Source organism: Melanerpes formicivorus, unplaced genomic scaffold (genome assembly GCF_026170545.1).
Source record: "Melanerpes formicivorus ecotype bairdi unplaced genomic scaffold, bMelFor1.0.p_v2 SCAF_12, whole genome shotgun sequence".
Lineage (NCBI taxonomy): Eukaryota > Metazoa > Chordata > Aves > Piciformes > Picidae > Melanerpes > Melanerpes formicivorus.
The window spans coordinates 15,788,054-15,808,209 of NW_027142364.1; the positions used below are offsets into that span (position 1 = coordinate 15,788,054).

At 39.9% G+C, this 20,156-nt stretch overlaps 1 long non-coding RNA gene across 1 annotated transcript; it reads right to left on the reverse strand.

The window, feature by feature from the left end:
* Nucleotides 1–5,141: 5,141 nt before the first annotated feature.
* Nucleotides 5,142–17,227, reverse strand: LOC137444710 (uncharacterized). Its single transcript, XR_010988222.1, has 5 exons — nt 17,114–17,227; nt 16,019–16,270; nt 10,361–10,521; nt 7,363–7,463; nt 5,142–6,877 (listed from the first exon to the last, which is right to left on the reverse strand). It is a non-coding gene; the product is annotated as an uncharacterized lncRNA (long non-coding RNA).
* Between the last annotated feature and the right edge of the window lie 2,929 nt (nt 17,228–20,156).

Below are 20,156 nucleotides of genomic sequence, written 5' to 3' on the forward strand. Positions count from 1 at the left end.
CCTAAGTGTTCCTGCTTTGGCAGGGGGTCAGGCCCAATGATCTCTTGAGGTCCCTTCCAACCTCTGATGTACTGTAATAGTCTAAATTCAGGCTGCCTTAGGTTTTGGCCAAATTAGCCACATGGTTCCTTGACTGAATGAGTATGCTAAAGCCTTTCCTGTAAATCTTCCACAGACAAACATTATGTTAAGATGGATTAGTTCATCCTAATTATTGGAACAAATTCCTTTTTTCTCTAAGTCTGGTATCAACCTTTAGAACTTTCCTATTTGCTATTCCAGTCCCTCTCCGACCGGATTCTGAGGTTTTTCTTGCATACAATTTAAATAAAGTCAACTACTGTAATCCAAAATTTTCTCTTACCTGACTGCATGATGCATGACAGGAGAAAGGCGGAGGTGCCCCAGAACTGCCATTCTTCATTTTTCCCCCTCCTTTGTTTCCTCACCACTCTTATAATCCACAATAAAATCCCTATTGAGACCCTTTCTTATGCAGTTCACAAGTCCACCTCTAAAGTTTGTCTGAAGCTCTGGCTCAAACAGCTAATTAGAGATCTTACCTTTTATAGTCTCCTATACCCTTTCGTTAGCTGATCCCTAATCAGCTTTGCCCATTTCAATTCTTCCCCACATGCTTGATTCCAGCTAAAATGACATTCTGTCAGGCTGGTCAGCTGCTTTACCTTCCTTTCAGTTGGTCTTGACAGTTTGATCACATAGTCAAAATACAATTACTCTGCAGGCCAGAACTGCAACCTTTCCACAGTGCACTTGGTCCAAAAAAATACAGTCCCTGGAACTTTTCTTTAGGTGTGAGCTTTTTATATAATTAAGAAGTAAAAGGCAAGGAAATATGTAAACAAACAATAAAGTTCTTGTTGTGAACTCATTTTCAGTTCAGACAACATGAGCGGCTTGCTTCGTGACCGGCTCAAAAAGAAGTACAGCTCTACAACTGGAACTTCTTATTTTCTTACAGCTGGTTTTATAGAAAGCCAGTTTCTACCAGAATGATCTATATGAGTAAAATCAGTTGAAGATATCAGCGCCATTTGGTAGCCGGGTTTAGCTTTTCTTCTGTTGGTATGAAATAGATTACAATTGAATTTTTGTCTTTCCAAACTGCTCAAGATCAGCAATTCCCCTGCTTCACTGAAATAGAATCTTAGAAAATATGAGTTAAAAATTTCTGCAGAGGAATGAGATTAAATCATTACTGAAACATTCGCTGTCCTTTATTTTCTAGACAAGGACAGACCTTTTAGACAATTGACTTCAGCTATGCAGATTTCTGACAAAGGATGTTAAAAGGTCATTCTAAATAGTGTCCCTTCAGGCCATTTGGGCTTGAGTGGTCCTGTCCACAACTTATTTGCCATGGTCCACTGCTTTTAGGTAGATATGAAAAGAGCTTTGTGCAAAGCACATATTAAGACATCTCTGCATGACTTTGCTTTACTTCTTTCAGAGACTCTGGGCAGATCTCATCTTTGTGGCAAAGGTCAAATAGGAAACATCTTGAAAAGAGCTACTGAAGCAACAAGGGAATGTGAATCTTTGCGCTCTTCTGCTCTCAGCCGTGAAGCTACTGTACCTTATGAGTAACTTCGTGGTTCTTTATTCCTTTGAGACCATTTATTAAAAAAATAAGCCTTTGAAAGCCCTCTTTATTTTCAGTTTGAATCATATCATTAAGGGGAGGAGGTGGAAGCACACTTAAAATATTTTCACTGGAGTCACCTTTGTTAGTCAAGGGGAATGATCTGTATTTACCAGAAATGAAATGCAGGTCTGTGAAATGTAATCACAGAGAATGGATTGGTTTGGAAAATGGCAGTTGTTCTGAAAAAAAATATCTTCTTCTTCAGTTACACTTTATTATAGAAATCTGACAGTTCAGGAGGCTTGATCATTTGTGACGTTTATAATACTCTATTTCTATTCTCTTTTAGCACCCAGGAGAAAAAGAGACAAATCATTCCAAGTCTGCCCAGCATAACAAGTTTTACTAGAACATTACACTATTTTTCATAATTTAAGATCTCACTGATTGTCTTGATCTGCCTTCATAACAATTCTCTTCCAGAACAATCAGTTGTTTTTCTGTTACAAGAGCTGTTACAATTCTGCTCCAGCTTTGGAGGAAACCCTCTGAACCTCATTGAGATAAGCAAGTAGTAATATGTCACACCCAAAGCAATATCACATTTATAGGAAACATGCTGTTGTTAAAGATACCCAAAAAAAGCTCAGTTATGAAAACAAGAAAGCAAACAGCATTTTCTTCCCTAGCCTGCCTGAAATGCTAAAGGTAAGAAATGTTGTTAAGCACTTCCCCAAACAGAAGAAAGCTGCTGTTGTGCTGACCACATGCTCAACACTGAGGACATCTAGGCCTGGCTCCACAGTTCAAGAGAATCAAAGGACTACTGAAGCGAGTCAAACAGAGGCTTTGAAGATATTGAGGGCTCTGGAGCCTCCCTCTTTCAAGGAGGGGCTGAAACCTAGGGCTGTTTAGCCTGAAGAAGACCAAGAGGGAATCTCCTATAAATGCTTATAAATCTCTAAAAGCCAAGAGAATTAGTTCAGAATCTTTCCAGTGGTGCTCAGTAACAGGACAAGGGGCACCAGATACAAACTGGATCCCATGAGGTGTCATCTGACCTTGAGGCTGCTGAAACTCTGGACCAGGCTGCCCTGAGAGGTTATGGAGTCTCCTTCTCTGTAGAGATTCTAAACCCACCTAGATACAATCCCAGGCAACCAGTAGTAGGTGAACCTTCTTTTGCAGGGTGGTTGAACTATATGATTTCCAGAGGTCCATTCCAACCCCCACCATTCTGTGATTTGACCATTCTGTGTAGAGAGCTCTGCTCATGGGGCAGATAGATGATGGCTATGGAACAGACTTCTAGGGAGCAGCCTCTGTTCTCCCATGTTCAAGGATCTCTAGCCTGCTTATGAGCTAGAGCTTAATTTGAAGGTTTAAATGGAACCAGCAGAACCCTGTTGTGCTAAATAATAAATAGATTTAGCAATACCTGTGTTAAATGAAGAGATTTCTTTCAAAGTCACATTTCAAACAAACTCTTGGCATCCCAGGAAGAACAGCCACTTGAAAAATAGAGGGAGGTCTTTTTTGTAATTTGCAGATAAATTTCAACACACAATAGTACTTACAATTTCTGGTTTGTAATGCACACAGAATATGGATTTCCTTGATGTCATGTCAAATCAGAGCTCAATGAAGTTTAATATTTCTAGGAATCTGTCAAGAAAACACACTCATCTCCAAAATCACACTGGAAGCCATGATCTTCTGGCTTTTAAGTATCTGCATGTGCCAATAACTCACAGGGTTTTTTCAGTGTAATAAGCAGGACACACCTATTTAGAGTAATGTGACCATAACATTATCTAACAGAAGTCTATGGAACACATTAAACATTTGTCTTACAGTCCCTAGGTGAACACATTATCATCTTCTTCTTGTCACTCAACACTGAGCACGTTAGATAACAACCTATAATAGAATTTAATAGAATGGCTTTTCCAGTCAATATTGGGATGAAGATTGAGATTTTCCTAATGGGATCTGAGCAGTGAAATCCCGTGGGCAGTGTGGGAGATTATATCAGCCTTAAAATTCAGCCAAGCAAAAAATTATGTCAACATAATTTCAATATTGGAAAGCAGTCATTTGCTTCACTACATTAAAAGGAAAATTCTCACGTAGAAAGGTATTTTAATGGAATATTTTTGAGAAACCTCCTTTCTCCAAGATGCTTTCTAAAAAGAAATATCTTCCCCATAGCACTCCAAGACTTTTCATCTTCTCTCTTTTCTCTGTCTTGTTAATAAAAGGAGACGGGAAAAGGAACAGAAACAAAATGAAAATCTGAAATGATGCAATTATTCTGAGTTTTAGCACTCATCTTTTTGAATCATTTAACCCCATCAAAGGCTCCAATGTGAAGAGGACTGGAGGCTTTCATAGAGAATAGTTCGAAGCATCTCCACCACATCATTTCTGGGCATAGGAAGAAGCATTGGGCAGCTGGTGTGTTTTTGAAAGCTCTAGCAATGTATTGTAAACCTGACATCTTCATAACTTCCCCAGATGTTCTCACCAAAATCTGCATAACTCAGGACAAGTGTGATTAAACAAAATAATCTTCTCTTCATGGGCCTCTTTTTATAGCAAAGAGAATGCAGCCCTTCTCTTAGAATTCACAGCATCAGTCTGCCTCAGGCTACACCAAGGCGGCTCAGGTAGCAACTCCAATCTGCAATTAGTTACAAAAAGACTGCAGATCCATTGACTACAAGCATCCAGGAGGAACCAAACATCCTTTTCACTTCTTTGATCTAGTCCTTAAAAATAAGCAGGTGATGATGGGACAGCCTCACCCATTGTTGCCTTTCCTTATACAACAATCAGTCACTTTAACAGAATTCAGTCTGACAAATCAACTTTTATCCTCAGCTTTTCTGGTTCAATTAACTTGCAATAACTAAAACAATCAAAGCAGCTTAAAACCAGTCAGGAATGATCTTTCATCTACATCTGATTCTTGGGAAATGAAGTGTAATTATTGAAAATAGCTCCCCATTGAATCTATATACTGACAGAAGGCAAATAAATACGAATAAGTGATTTAAAAAGTGCCAGGGACACGGAACAAGAAGCATAAATTGATTTAACTGAATTTAAAAGTCACCCTGCCCAATATAGCTCTCTTTTATTGAGATATGTGTAAAAACATCTCACTGTAGGTATTTGAATAATGCATTGGTGTAGAGGAAGTTGTGAAACTTGACAAATTTAAATTATTCATATAAATTATTGTGAAAATCAGCATCACTCAAAAATCTGCATGTATTTGTATTCACTTTCCATGTATAATACAGAAACAATAGTATTGCAACCTGTCTACTAATGTCCATTGCATTCTTACCACAGAATCACAGAGTGTTAGGAGTTGGATAAGACGTCGAAAGATCGTCCAGTCCAGCACCCCTGCCAGAGCAGGATAATCAAAACTGCTAATACCTGAGCACGGTACTAGAGAAGGCATCTATTAATCCAAGCCTAATACAGGTCCTTGCTGATAACAGGCCTTAATTTTTAGAAGCAGTATTAAGACACTTAATAAAAACTTCTTGAAAAGTAACCAGAGTTTAATGGCAAAAAGCACTGAATTCATCATAGAGCCGTTTGATGGATTTATCATTTTAATTGCTTTTGCATGCAAACTGACTCCAGGAGAAGGAATTATATGATCTGACATTTTTTACACCTCCAGCCTTCTTCAACTCTCTCCAAAACTTGCTCCTTCTTTCTCATAAAAGCAAAAGACTTGGTCACTTTTTTGCCACTTCTTTTCTAGATCAGCTCTAGTCCAACAATAAAATTTGATCACTTCTGCTTCTAATACTTTTTCCAAGATAAAAGTTCACCTTTAATTCTTAGCACCCATATATTTGTTCCCACATGGCTTTTTGATGAATTAGTATACTTTGACTCCCTGACTTTATTTCTTTTTCTCCAGTCTCTTGTGATTAAACTCCTCAAAAGCCTTTTGAAATGTAAACAAGTTATATTGTCACTGCTTTCCTTATCCACCGCTGGATGGATTGCTTCCAAATGCACCAATAAACAGAGCGGCACAATTTTCTTTAGCGGAATCTGTGATGATTAAACATCATCACAATGAAGACTTTTAGATCATCAATTCTGATGTTTTAACTATTGAATGTATTTTACATCAAATTTAAGGAAATGCTTGTGAAAAATGTTCATACACATCTCAATCCATAAACATAACATCATAGAATGGTTTGGGCTGGAAGGATTTTTAACACTTTCAGGGTTGGAGCCTCCATAGCTTCTCTGGGCAACCTGTTTACGTGCCTCACCACCCTCATGAGGAGGAATTTTTTTCCTAAGGTCTAGTCTACATCCAGCTTCTTCCAGTTGGAAGCCATTACCCCTCATCCTGTCATTACATGCCTTTGTAACAAGTCCCTCTCCAGCTATCCTGGAGGCCTTCTTCAAATACTGGAAGGTTGCTCTGAGGTCTCCCCAGAGCCTTCTCTTCTCCAGGCTGAACTCCAACCTTCTCAAGCCTGTCCTCATAGGAGAGGTGCTGCAGTCCTTGGATCATCTTTATGGCCCTCTCCCAGACCTGCTCTAACTATTCTATGTCCTTAGACCGTGGTGATTTTGACTGTGCAGAAGACTTGCACTAAACAGGCTTTGATTTCTACATACAATATAAAAAACCCCGACAAGATAAAGTACAGAAATTAAAAATTCTAAACAGATGTAATTTCCAATTACTCTCACACATCTGGAAACAGATATCCAAATGTGTATTTAGAAGTATATCTTGTTTTGTTCAGTCATGATTCATCTTGCAATATGAGATTTTATTCAGGGAAAATATGAGCTCTCAATCTGACCATGAATTTTAACCAATGTCATTACCGTTTCTTCTTTGCTAGAAGAAAGGAAGGTTGCTGTTAGCAGTTGTTCTCAGCTCTTGTTTTATGGTAGCTCAGTGTCCTAAAATGCAAAGATTTTTCATCTCCCTCCTTTGATTATAGGGTAAAGCATATTACATCCATGCTTGCATCTTCCCCCCTAGCCTGTATCAAATGTTGCAGCCGAAATACATCTCTGACAGAGATTTGGACTCAGACTTTTAAAGTGAATTATTAGTGAACTATTTTTACTTTTATGGAAGGAGAGGCATTTTGCTGTTTGACATCTGGCAGTCATTTAAAGCTCTAGCAACTCCTCGTTCAGAGCAGCACACATATCTGATTTACTTCCAGTATTTTCGTGGTCTAAATGCCACTCTGTGCTTTCCTGGGAAAATGAAAAAGAAAAAAAAAAGATTTGGTTGGGTTTGGGCTAGATTTTAACTGCTAGATTTTCACTCTGCTTTTTACTAACCCAGATCCATAAGAACTACCCAATGTGTAAAATCTGTTGTTTATACAGATCTGCAGCTGGCTCTGTCCCAGTTGCTCGAGAGTGATATCTAAACATAAAATAATCTCTGTATAAACTGTGGGTTGGTAAAATATGTAAGTGCTTGGTGTTTGTTCAGCCTAGATCTCTTGCTGAAGCTGAAGGTTACGTCTGGATGATAACCATCAGATGTCAGTTCAGATGGGAATTCAAATTCTTCCAAAGTTTCACTATGCTCAAGTCACAAGGACACAATATGGTGAGAGGTTGGGTTGAATTTTAAAGCATCCCATCAGCACATGCCGAAACTAACCCAAGGTAACTGCACTGCCTTGAATTCTGTGGAAATCAAGTGAAGTAAACAACTTTTGAATACATACCTAATTATGAGATTGCTCCTTTGAATCATTAGAGCTGCAATCAGGAACAATGCTTCTGTTCTGCTTACAGAGAATGATGATCCTGATGTAATGAGGGGCTGCTGTTGAAGGATAACACAAGGTAAGGTTACAACATTTTCCCAAAATACTTAAGGGATAAAATAGACATTGCTTGAGTGACACAACCTTTCACATGAAGGATATTATCTTCAGTGCAAAAAGTAGGTAGAACAGTTGTCATTCCAGTTTTGGTATAATTCACCACTTGGCTATCAAGCCTCACTCTGCCACGATGTTTTGGCAGGGGTAGGGGGGGGTGAAGGGTGGGAGTGGGGGTTAGTCGTAGGGTAGCAGAAACATATCAGTCACATCAAGATTTCAAAAAGCAACTTTTTAAAATGGGAAGAGGTTGTCTTGAGAACTTAAAATAGTGCAGGAAAAAAATTACAGATATTGTCTGGGTTTAGGGTTGGCTCTATATGAAAATCAACTAGAAAGGTCAATAAGTCTTTTCTTGTGAATTGATTCTACTAGGCTTTTCAATGCTTTCAGTTTAATATAACTGTGAATGTTCCACCCTTAATTCAGCTGACATGGATTACCACTTACTTGAGCACATTCTCTGCTGTTAGTAGGCTTCAGTGATCAGGAATAGCACATACAGCTTTGTAAAATTTGATCTTTCCTTTCTGATCTTTTCCTATAACTGTCTACAAGCTCCAGAGTCCGTGATCTCCTTTGCATTAGATAAAATATAGGTGTCCATCTGCAGCTGTCTGCTGCCCATGCAGCACTCTGCAATGGAGCAACTACTTATGAGCTAAGCTCTGGTGCGATATTCATCTTTTCTTAACATTACCATGGGACTAGTGCCTTGTCCTTAAAGCCTTTTTCCCTCTGACACCACCAATGGCCAGAGAATCACAGTATCACAGTACATTAGAGGTTGGAAGGGACCTCCAGAGATAATCCAGTCCAACTCCGCTGCCAAAGCAGAATCACCTAGGGCAGTCTGCACAGGAATGCACTAAGGTAGGCTTTGAATGTGTCCAGAGAAGGAGACTCCACAACTTCTCAGGGCAGCCAGTTCCAGTGCTCCATCACCCTCAGTGTAATGAAGTTTCTCCTCATGTTGAAGTGAAATCTTCTATGTTCAAGCTTGCATCCATTGTTCCTTGTCTTATTATTGCACACCACTGAAAAGAGATTGGCCCCTTCCTCTTGACACCCACCCCTCAGGTATTTATAGATGTTGATCATATCCCCTCTCAGTTGTCTTCTCTCAAGACTAAACAGCCCCAGGTCTCTCAGTCTCTCTTCATAGGGCAGGTGCTCAAGTCCCCTAATCATCTTCATGGCTCTCCATTGGATTCTCTCCAGCAAGTGCTTGTCTCTCTTGAACTGGGGAGCCCAAAACTGGACAGAATATTCCAGGTGTGGTCTCACCAGGGCAGAGTAGAGGGAGAGAAGAATCTCCCTAGACCTGCTGGACACACTTTTCTTGATGCACCCCAGGATAACACTGGCTCTCTGTAAAACTCTGTATTTTGTTTCCCAATTAGTTCCAGGTTAAGTTTACTTAGGTGACAATAACTGTATATTTGGAAAGTCACAAGCTTAATAATTTAGTGTGTTTCCTAAAGGGTACTCAATTTTGCATTGATAGTGCTTGAAAAAGTCAGTTTCCCAGAAAAGTGGTACATGTCCCATTCCTGGAAATGTTCTGATCTGAGCAACCTGGTCTATTAGAAGGTATCCCTGCTCACTGCACGGGGATTGGACTACATGACTTTTAAAGGTCCTTCCCAAAGCAAACCTTTCTATGATTCTATGAAATACTACAGCATTTCCTTAAGATTTTGGTATAGGAAGAAAGGACTGAGTCAATCAATAAGTAGCCTCAAAAAGTTAAAAAGGAGATGAAGATACCTCTTTGCTAACCTAGAGTATTTTGAGATCAGGTTGATAGTTTTTCTTGGGGAAAAGAGAGTCAAGATCAGAGCTGGATTCTCTCTTTGGAGATTTTGAATAGTCTTAGGTGTCTGTGGTTAATTCTGATTTTTGCTTCCTCCTCCTCAGTAGGGAGCTGCCACAATCAAACAACAGAAACATAAAACTTCAAAGAAAAACAATATCAGATTGGCCAATATAATCAACACATTGCAAACAGAATTAGAGAACTTCTGCACTTGGATCAGAGAAAGAGCAATATCCTGAAATGGCAAACGTGCTGGTTGGGACAGGTGCTGCAGCTGCCAGCCTATCCGTCAGCTAGTGTCCGCCTCTCATCCTCTACAGCCTCTGAGCACCTCATGGCCCTCAATACTGTGATTTGTGCCTGCTGAGAGGTGGCCAGGCCATCTGCAGCAGGTCTTTAGGCTGCATTTTCAGAAGTGCTCAACCCTCACAATGGAGTACTGATTTTCCAGTGAGTCTGGCACCTATTCAGCCATCCTGCTGCATTTTTAGAAGTGCTTGGCCATTGACAGTTCCTGTTGACATGAAGCCTGTGTAGTTCATCCACAGCTGCTGCCTCTTCTGCAGGTCTTTTAAGCACCTACTTTCCCAGTGTCTGTGTCAGCACAATGACCTATCCCATTGCAAGCATATCTTTAGGATGTGAGGTCAATGGATAGGGAAGAAATCACAATGCTAGTCCGTTGGTGGGGTCTGCTCTGCCTTGCTGACTTTCTGCTAGTAAATGTGCCATGGACCCATATGCAGAGCAGTCTCACCAACTTGCTCACAGTGACCTGTCTTTGAGGGCCAAGAGTCTCCTAACTCTACTCCCAGGGCTCTAAAATGAGTGAGACAGACTTTGTGACAGAGGATGTTGATGGTGAGGAGTGCAGAAGAACAATGCAAGTCTGAATTCCTATGTGTGAGTGTACATGTGGACATAACAGCAGAGACAATAGTCAAACAGTGATATCCCCAAACAGTTGTCCCTTTGCTCATTATAGAAGGACTTGATGACATTTTGAAAATGAATGCTAACCTTGAGATGAGGTTCACAATGAATTGCCCACATTTAGCACCTCTTGGGAATGCTCCGTGCAGCTTTTTCTCAGGTTTGTACCATGGACATAGCAAACAAGGCTCTCCATAGATCTCTGTATATTACTGGAATAAAGCCAGCTTCCAGCTTCTGGGATGAACCTGTATGTGCAGAGAGAGAACAAAATATTCTTGTTTGGTAAACATTTTTCCTCTCTTAGATAGACATAAGATCGCCCCCTACCTGAACAGAGGCAAGAGGAAAAACAAATCACCTGCTCCTCATAGGTCCTCACAGACCACTCAATTAATTGTTTAGAGATTATATTTGTCTTGCAAATGTCCTTTCATAATCTTCATAACACTGGCTGTTGTTCCCTTCCAACTGTGTAGTTGTCTGTGTACAGACAAGTGCAATAAGCAATGGTTTGGTACTAGAGTATACTCATTTGAGTTAGAACAGAAGTCATTCTGTCCAGGACAAGTGACCCTGAACTGACCAGCACGGGATTACATTCCATGGATGTCATATTCAGTATAAATCTGACAGATCACCAGAGTCAAGCCTCTTCTTCAATGCACTTGTCCAAAGAGGACTGGTTCTTGTCTGCTACTGAGTCCAGTCTGGAACTTCCAACAGCCTGCCCACAGTATTGTGAAGAAGGTGATATAATTGCCATGAGGGAGTTTGGTTTGATATTGGCTTTCTATAGATTTTGACATATTCTATTTTATTGTCATTGTTTCATTAAAGTTATTTAAGTTTTCTTTCCCAAACCACCGACCTCTCTCCCTTATTCCCTTTCTCTTCCCTTTGGGAAGGGAGAGGGGTCCATTGACAGCATCTGTCACTCATCTAGTCCACAGTTCAGCCCTAACCCTCTACGTGCAGCCATGATGGAGATTTACTTTTGTGCCTTTTCACAATTCCCTGCAGTCTGGTAAAAGACAGCCTAACTCTCTAACAGAGAAAACACACAGCTCTGCTCTGAGAAAGGGAGTGGTAAGGGGTGGATATGCAGAAAAGTCAACTGCAACCTGCCGTCAGAGGTAACAACAGATCACTAGGTCGTCTGAAAATATCCAAAACCATTTTGTGTTCTACAAACCCACTTACTTGCCTTCACTTTTGCATTTTCAAAGGCTACTCTTTTATACAATGAGTAAAAGGAGCCTTTTAAAAATGATTAATCAGACTGTGTCGTTTTCAAGTTTCACAACATCCCATGCTGCTATGACAAACAGTGTACATTTCTAAAGGAATGCATGTTCCTATCAAAGAAATCCACTCACAAAGGGTACAGAGCCCAGCATGGAATAAATAATGGCCCAAACTACAGCAGTACTATTTCTTCAAAATTTTTCAACCTGAAGAGCATTCAGGTTTATCGAGCTGGGATCCAACTCCTTTCTATGCATACAGTGTCCTGCTGTCTCTCTTAATACTTGATTCTTTACTAAGCACATCACACAGTCACACAGCTGTACCCGGGGTTTTTTTTTAAGGGCTTCCCATTCAGCACCATCAAAAATACAGATTCAGAAAAGCTTTTACTTGTAGCATGTATTTGCTGATGATCGCTTGAATGGGCAACTAATAAATGGTGCAGATTGAAATGCAATTACAGAGGATGGTCCTTTCAGGATGGGGGTGCTTGAAAACAGTCATTGGTTTGAAGGGAACTTTGATGGGTAGGTGTCTTTCAGTGTGGATTACAAAGGCTAGCAAGCAGGAGCCCGAGAAACAGAGGGAGGCTGTTCATACAAGAACGTGCTGGGGGAGGTTATGCTCTGCCAGGGACCACGCTGGTCCCTGACATCTGAGTTTATCCTGTCAAAATCAGCTCTATAAATTAATTTTATTTCGGTGAGAACAGAATGAATTTTTGTCATGTAATGCCTTAAAGACTGAGAATTATTCCTTGATTTTGTGCTTAAGTTTGTTTTAAGATCGCATGAATTATAGGTCAGACGCTAGAACTTCGCAGATCTGGCACCACGTTACTTGTGACATGCTTATGTAAGCTTACAGAGAAAAAGTAGTGGTCATCTCAACTTTCTAGCCACAAAACACGTAGACACTATTCCTTGAAATACCCCCAATCTTTTCCACACTATATCATTCACTTTCCATATGTGGACTTCTGACGAGGGCCACAAAAATGATCAGAGGGCTAAAACACCTCTGCTATGAAGAAAGGATAGGAGTTGTTGAGCCTAGAGAAGAGAAGGTTCCAAAGAGACTTTGTGGTGTCCTTTCAGTACTTAAAGACACTTGTAAGAATGATGGGGATAGACTTTTCTAGCAGAGCCTTTTTTGACAGGACAAGGGGTGATGTTTTTGAACTAAAAGGGGGAGATTTAGACTAGGTGGAAGGAAGGCATTTTTTACACTGAGGGTGTTCACTGTCCCCAGTTGCCCAGAAAGGTGTTAGATACCCCATCCCTGGACCCCTTCCAGGTGAGGTTGGACAGGGCTTTAAGCAAGCTGATCTACTTGAAGGTGTTCATGCTGACTGCAGTAGGACTGGATCAGATGACGTTTCAAGGTCCATTCCAACTCAAATCATTCTAGGATTCTGTAACTTAACCAAACCTCACTGAAATCACTGCACAACTATAGCTTCAAAAAACTGTAAAAACACACTTTCTCCTCTCCTCACCATGTTTAGGTGAACTCACTGGAAAATTGTGGAGATGATTACGGTTTCCAGGATCTGGGGCAGGGTTGTTGCTAACTGTCCCTTGCATAGTGTTTCTGCAGTGCAAAGGGTGCTGATGGCCAGCTTTCGGGGTTGGCTGAGCAAGCTTACTTTGTGAACTTGGACAGACATTCAAATCCATTAATTACATGACTCAGTACACAGTCCTGACTGTCTCTAGTTAGATAACAGTCATTAACTATGTTATATGAGGATCAGGAAAATAAGTGCTCTATCAAATATTACTGTTTGCATCACCACCTTTAACTGCTTTTACTAATCCAACTAGTGTCTTCTGCAGCAGTCTTCTGTCATCAGAAAGCTTTTACTACTACATGGTGATTCTATTTTGAGGGCCCATTTCTATGCTGATAGAAGCAATTTATAAGAAAACAAATCATAGAGTCACTATAGAGCACTAACTGGTGTCAAATGAAGAGAATGAGTTCTGTATTTTTAGCTTTTCAATCATTGTGTCTTTTTGATGTTAAAGAAAGTAAAAGGAGTAATAACATTTTGCAAGTGCTGATCTAGTAGAGAAAGAGGTCTTAAAGAAAATGGGTTTGGGGCATAGTTTAAGAAAATATAGAACACCAATATTTTTACTCTTTTCTTGTTTTCAAACAAAGAGAAAAATAAGTTATTAATTCAAAGGGCCTAATTTCTTCCCTGCTTAATTTTCACTCCCTCCTCTCTCCCAAACAGCCATGCTTTTTACGCTGCAAATCGTTCCAACAAAGGTCAAACAGATCACAGGCTACTGCACTATAACTGACATAAAGGAGGAAATGTTCATTGCTTTGCTAACATACAATTTCCAGAAATACAGGTTCCATTTCTACAGCAGCATTAAAGCAGCAATTGTCAGAATTGGTTTCTTATTGCCCTGATGTTCAGGTACAGAGTGATTTAACCAGCAAATAAAGGATTCCTTTTAAAGAAAGATCCAGTGACCCATGGGACATAGAGTGGTGTCCGACCAGCATCTCATTACAGACCTGCACCACTAGAAAGCAATTCAGCAGTCTTTAGAAGTGTTTTAAAGTCACAAGTAATCTAATTGTAGAAAAATAATCCCTCACCTAAAAGCCAAAGGCTTTTAGACAAAAATAGAGCAAGGCTGACTTACGACTTCTGGGAACTTACCCAACCTGGGAAAAACAAATGAGCTTGGGTGACCTTAGAATGGGAGTAGGTACAAAGATGCACAAGATGGTCAGAAATTTTGCATTGCTGGAGACCACAAGAAGCTTTTCCTACATCCTACATGCAAAGCCATATAGGAATAATCAGATAAAAACTCCTCCCCACACCAACTTACAAGCATTTGCTGTAGCCCTTCTCTGGTTTCAATGTACCCCGTACAGGGAATGAAATTAAATTTACCCCTGTGCCAGCAGAAGAAAGAATGTTTATTTTGTTTTCCAGATACTGCAGCACTGGAAAAGGAGGCTGACTACTCAACACACTGGAAACCATCCAGAAGGACGATGTCTCCTGAGGCTAATGCAATTATGATTCCATTTTGGTTGGCTGTGGGAGCAGAAGGTATCATCTAGCTGCAAGAACTGCTAGGCAAAGGTTACAGTCCTGTCTGTAGTGCATTGTGCACCTTGGTCTCTGACTTTTTTCTTTAGTAACTGAAGAGAGAAATTAGAAAAGAGGGACAGCCCTGACAGTGAAGGATCTGCAAGCAGGGCAAGGGTTGGGAGTTCAAATACACAGTGTTGGGCTCTGACACGGTGAACAGCTGCATGAGGATGTACCTCTGCACTTCTGCTGAGCAGCTTGCCGAATCAAAGCTGTGAAGTAGTTTATTTCATGGATTATACATGTATTTAATTAAAATTCTAGATAAATATTTGCAGCAATAAGTTTTTGAAGTACTGTAAAGTTACATTGTATTAAACATTTATTGCAATCGTATGAAATATTCCTTAGCTTAAATATTTACTGTTATTTTCAAGATATTGGCATTAAGCTTATTATAAACATGGCACAAATGCAAACCCATCTTTCTCTAAGCAATATACTTTGAGTTGCTTCTAGACTTATTTCCTGATGGATATTTGCCATTAATGCACTATGACTTTTTCCTTTATGAAAAAAAAAAAGAAAAGGTTCTAACCCAAGCTAAAAGAAAGTTGTAATTTAAAAGACAGTTTTCACTGTGCTCAGCATTCTCACAGTAATAATAGTTTGTCCTTTTTCTTACTGCAGCTCCTGCATTAAATATTTACGTTGGTGTTTATTTTGTAAACACAGAAACCAAATTAGGCTAACACACGAAGCCTATGATGTGTTTTAATATCTGCATTTGTTTCATGTTGTGGCCTTCTGTGCAATTGATTCAAAGGGAAGTATTAAATAATAAATAACATTTTCTTGAAATTACTTCAGAGTATTTTGTTTGTTCACTGGAGGAGATCAATTCTTTTAAGAATAAAGACTAGAAGTATATACGGTAGACAATATCCAGTCCCTCACTATTTTAGATGCAGCAAAAGTAGTGAAATCACCAGTAAATATTTGGCTTTCCTGAAGACAGCATGATTGTCACAGTGTCCTTTAGAATCTGACCTAAAAACCTCAGCACAGAGAGACTGAAGAAAAAAAAAGGCTCTTGGCCTGACATTTTGTGTCAGAATTTCTTCTTGATCGATAGCTGAACAGTCCAACTGACTTGAAGGTTCTCTTTGCAGGACAACTGCTCACATTTTTTTGGTTCAACAACTGCTCACATTTATTTGGTTCAACAACTGCTCACATTTATTTGGTGCATTGTATTTACCATGTTATCCTGGTGGTTTCTAGAAAGCTTGTATATAGGTATATATTCCTGTACAAAACAGTATATTTTGGGTGGGTGGGAAGCAGCTACATAGAGGGCTAGAAGTGGAAAGTAAAGGAAGGATATTCTCTTGTCCAGAACTTATGACCTTGATACTTGTACCTACCTTCTTCTTTGGTGTCCTTTGCACAGTGCTTACCCTTTGATAAGGGTAATTGCTTTGCACCCCTTTGTCATCAGGGCTAACACAGCCATCACTTCATGAGGCCCTTTAAAATGGCTGGGTTTTCTAATCCATACTTTAAATCAAGAACACTTAGAAGCTGTCTTGCTGCCAGTTGTCTCAGTCAACCCTTTAGCGCAGTTTGAAAGGCTGGTGGGTTTTTTCACCCCTCTTAATTATCTGGAGAATTTGTCACTGAAAAGGCAAAGGAAATAAAAATCAACCCAAAAAAGTAAGAAGGACAAACTGGGGATCTGAAGCATTTATTATTCTTCAGATAAGGTCAGTAAAGACTATCAATGCCACAACTTTTATCAGAGAAAAGGTGCTTGTGTTTTCCTGCCTAGTTAAAGCTGTCAGTGGCCATGACACAATGCACATTCCTCAAGCTCAGTTATCAACATCACTCAGCTAGACTTGTATATTTTAATGTTCCTGCTTTAGCCTGATAGTGGTCTTTTGCTGCACAGTCTTTTGATTTTACACACAGCTATTGGAAGTGTCAAACATGAGCTTGGTGTTCTTAGATCTGTTTTCCTACTCTTTCCAATCTGATGTTTAGTGAAGCAACCACAGATACACATTGCTCCAGTATCGGCTTCAAACAGGAGGGGAAAAAAGAATTTTAAAGATGCATCAATCTTAGGGTGAATTCACTTGCTCCAGAATTAGCTTACACTAATTTCAAGGCCTACAGTAGTCCTTGTGTACAGTGTATGTTTGTCTTATGTATATCTACAGAACTGTTAGAGAGACGCTTTGAAACCCAAGAACAACTTGCTTTTTCAGTGAGCAATAAGAGACCTAAAGTGCATCTTCTAAAGATGTTACTGTCATGGTTGTCTGAAAATCCTGTACAACTCATCTAGAGAAACAGTCTTCAAATTGTTACATGCCTATTGGTATAAAAACTGGAGCAAGTGAAAGGAGAATTTCAATTAATGTTGTAGTGATGAATGCATTGGCACAATTATTTATTAAGGTCCCTTATGAAACTTCGTTGGTTAGGCCTAAGTCTAAGTCTAAGTATTCACTTACCCTGTAGAACTGAAGAGAGGAGTAGCAGAGCCACCTCAGGTCACCCATTATATGTAGGAAGTGAAGCAACAGAGGCCAGATAAAATGGAAATGTTCGAAGTTATCTTCAAACTGATTCCTGAAATATGTTTAAAGATCAAAGGGGTCATACTTGGTCCTACTGTATTCAGAGCATATAATTGATGAATGGGAAGAGGTATTTATGCAAATAAGCACTTTTTGCATATATTCCTTGCAAATGTGCTTAATTCCCTTTGTGGCTTTGCAGAATTACAAGAGGAGGAGTCAACTGTAGTAATAAATTGCAGAAGATAACAATGAAGAGTATTCACTACAGAAATGCTAATGGAGACATCATCATGTCCCAAACACTTTGATAACTAAGCCTCAAGGAAACAGCTCTTGCTTCACAATGTTGTTTTTCAACGTCAAACTCAGCATGGGAAACATGGAACTGCCTGACTGCTAATGTCCTGACTGTTGGCTAGCTCATGGCACCACAATAACACCTTTGGCACTCACAGGTAAAAGCATGACTGAGGAGGTAAGAGATAGTGCTGTATCTGGCATATCACAAATTTCAACACTATTCAGATGCTGAAAAGTCCAACTTGCCTATAACAGACTTAGCAGGAGAGTAATGCACTGGAATCACAGATTGCTTCCTAGAAGGTCCCAAATGAGCATGACATCCTCCTACTGTCTTTCTCAGACTTTAGTCATGAATCCTGCCTCTTCTGCACAAAAGCAAAAGGGAATAATAGACCACCAGGCAACTTTATCTGATCCTAACAATATTCTGAGAATTGCTTTTGTTCATCCATCCCAGATAATACATACAACTGGCAGCCTCCAAATGGCTTGTGATGTGAAAAACGCATTCAGGTGAAACACAGCAAACAGTGATGTTACATTACCTTGAAGAATGCTTAATTTAATCCTCAAATATCTAATCTGACTCACTAGGTTCATTCTGCACTCTGCTTTTCAGAAAATCCCAGGTGTAGCCTTTTCCTTCAAACCAACTGTTTCTTTATTTTTTTGAGAGCCCTAAACATTCACTTTGCACAAGTCAGTTCAGAATGGAGATATCAGTACTCGTGTGGAAAAAAATGGTGCTCCTTTTCCAATACCAAGCAAAATAATACCTATAACAGAAGACTTCATGATCTAAGAGACCTCATAAGCTAACACAGTACAGTAATCCTGATATCTTCCTGTGAAATACCTGATCTGATAGTGATGTGACACTAAGAACTCCCTTGATTTTTCAGGTCAGAGTGCCAAAGTTGACTAAGAAATGGGATGATGACATCTAGAGAGCCTTTCCAAAAAGTGACTGAAGGACATCCTCTCAAAACCAAACTTTTAGTAATACCTCCAAATTTTATTTCTGAAATGAATAATGTCTACAAGAAATACACATCACATGCCTAGAAATAAAATTAGATGCAGGAAATAATGCTGAGGAGCAGGATAAAGAGTTTCCTACAACTTTCTATCAAGCTTCTTTACTCTGCTTTTCCTGGAGTTCTCACTCAATGGTTCCACGCCTTGAAATATGGCACTTCTGAGAATACTGACTTAGAATAATAATGGCAATTAAAATATGTTCTCTTGGTAAAATGAGAATTCTTGTGTTTTGCATCCATCATGTCCTAAAATAGCTAGTAAACAAAAAAGATCCTTCTCTGCACTGACTACCCTAAAACTGTTTTGTGTGTGTGTCAGTGTTTTTGGTTGGTTGGTTGGTTGGTTGGTTTTTTTGGTCTGCACAGCTCAAAGGAGATACCTGTGCACTTGACTGATCATTTAATATCAGGAAAGTTTTTGAAGTTTTCTGTTGCAGAGAAGGGATTGCTTAGAAAGCTCCATCATGGCAAAGGTGCATAACTACATGAATTACTCACCAGCAATAAGAAAGGGCAAAGTGTTGGGTGAAATTGAGTGAGATAGAGCAATGGAGGGAAAAAGGAAAGTGCTGGAAGATAAACAAATGCTAAAATGGTCTACTCACTGCATGGAGGGCTGCAGAGCTGATACTAGCAGTAATGGCTGCAGCACATCGAAATCATGCACGTCCAGAAGTGCAGAAGAGACACTTCACTGTGCCTGTCTGTGGGAATCCAGGCTTATAAACAGATTTATCAGCCTTGATTCAAAACTTTATAGCGTTCAAGCTAAAGAGAAAAGCCCATCTTGGACAAATAAAAGAAACAGAACATTGTTCCAAGCTGAATTTAGGGAGCTCTGAATTGAAAACTATAGGTAAAGAAGCCAGAGAGGATTTTCTTGCTGGCATAGGTTGAGATACAGCAAAGATGATCAGAGGGCTGGAGCACCTCTCCTATGAAGACAAGCTGAGAGACTTGGAGTTGATCAGCCTGAAGAGGAGAAAGCTTTGGAAAGACCTTAGAGCAGCCTTCCAGTAACTGAAATGATCACAGGATGTTAGGGGTTGGAAGAAACCTCTGGACATCTTCAAGGCCAACCTTTCTGCCAGAGCAGGACCATATAGTCTAGAGTAGGTCGCACAAGAATGCATCCAGATGGGTCTTCAAAGTCTCCAGAGGAGGAGACTCACAATCTCTCTGGGGTGCCTGATCCAGAAGCCTACAGGATAGCTGGAGAGGGACTTGTTACAAAAGCACAGAGTGACAGGATACAGGGCAATGGCTTCAAACTGGAAGAAGATGGATTTAGACATTACAGAGAAATTCTTCCCCATGAGGCTGATGAGGTACTGGAACCAGTTGCCCCAAGAATCTGGGGAGGCTCCAAGCCTGAAAGTCTCAAAAGCCAGGTTGGTTCTGGCCTTGAGCAACCTGGTCTAGTGTTACATGTCACTGCCCACTGCAGGGGAATTGGAGCCAGATGGATTATCTTCAAGATCCCTTCCAGCACAAATTATGCTATGACTTCAGGGCTACTCTGGATGGTATTTGAGCTGTAGCCATGTGCAGAGCATCCATATTACTCCTCCTTATGGCCCTTGGTCCTGGTCCAGGACCACCATGATCACCTCAGTCCTTGGTTTTCTCAT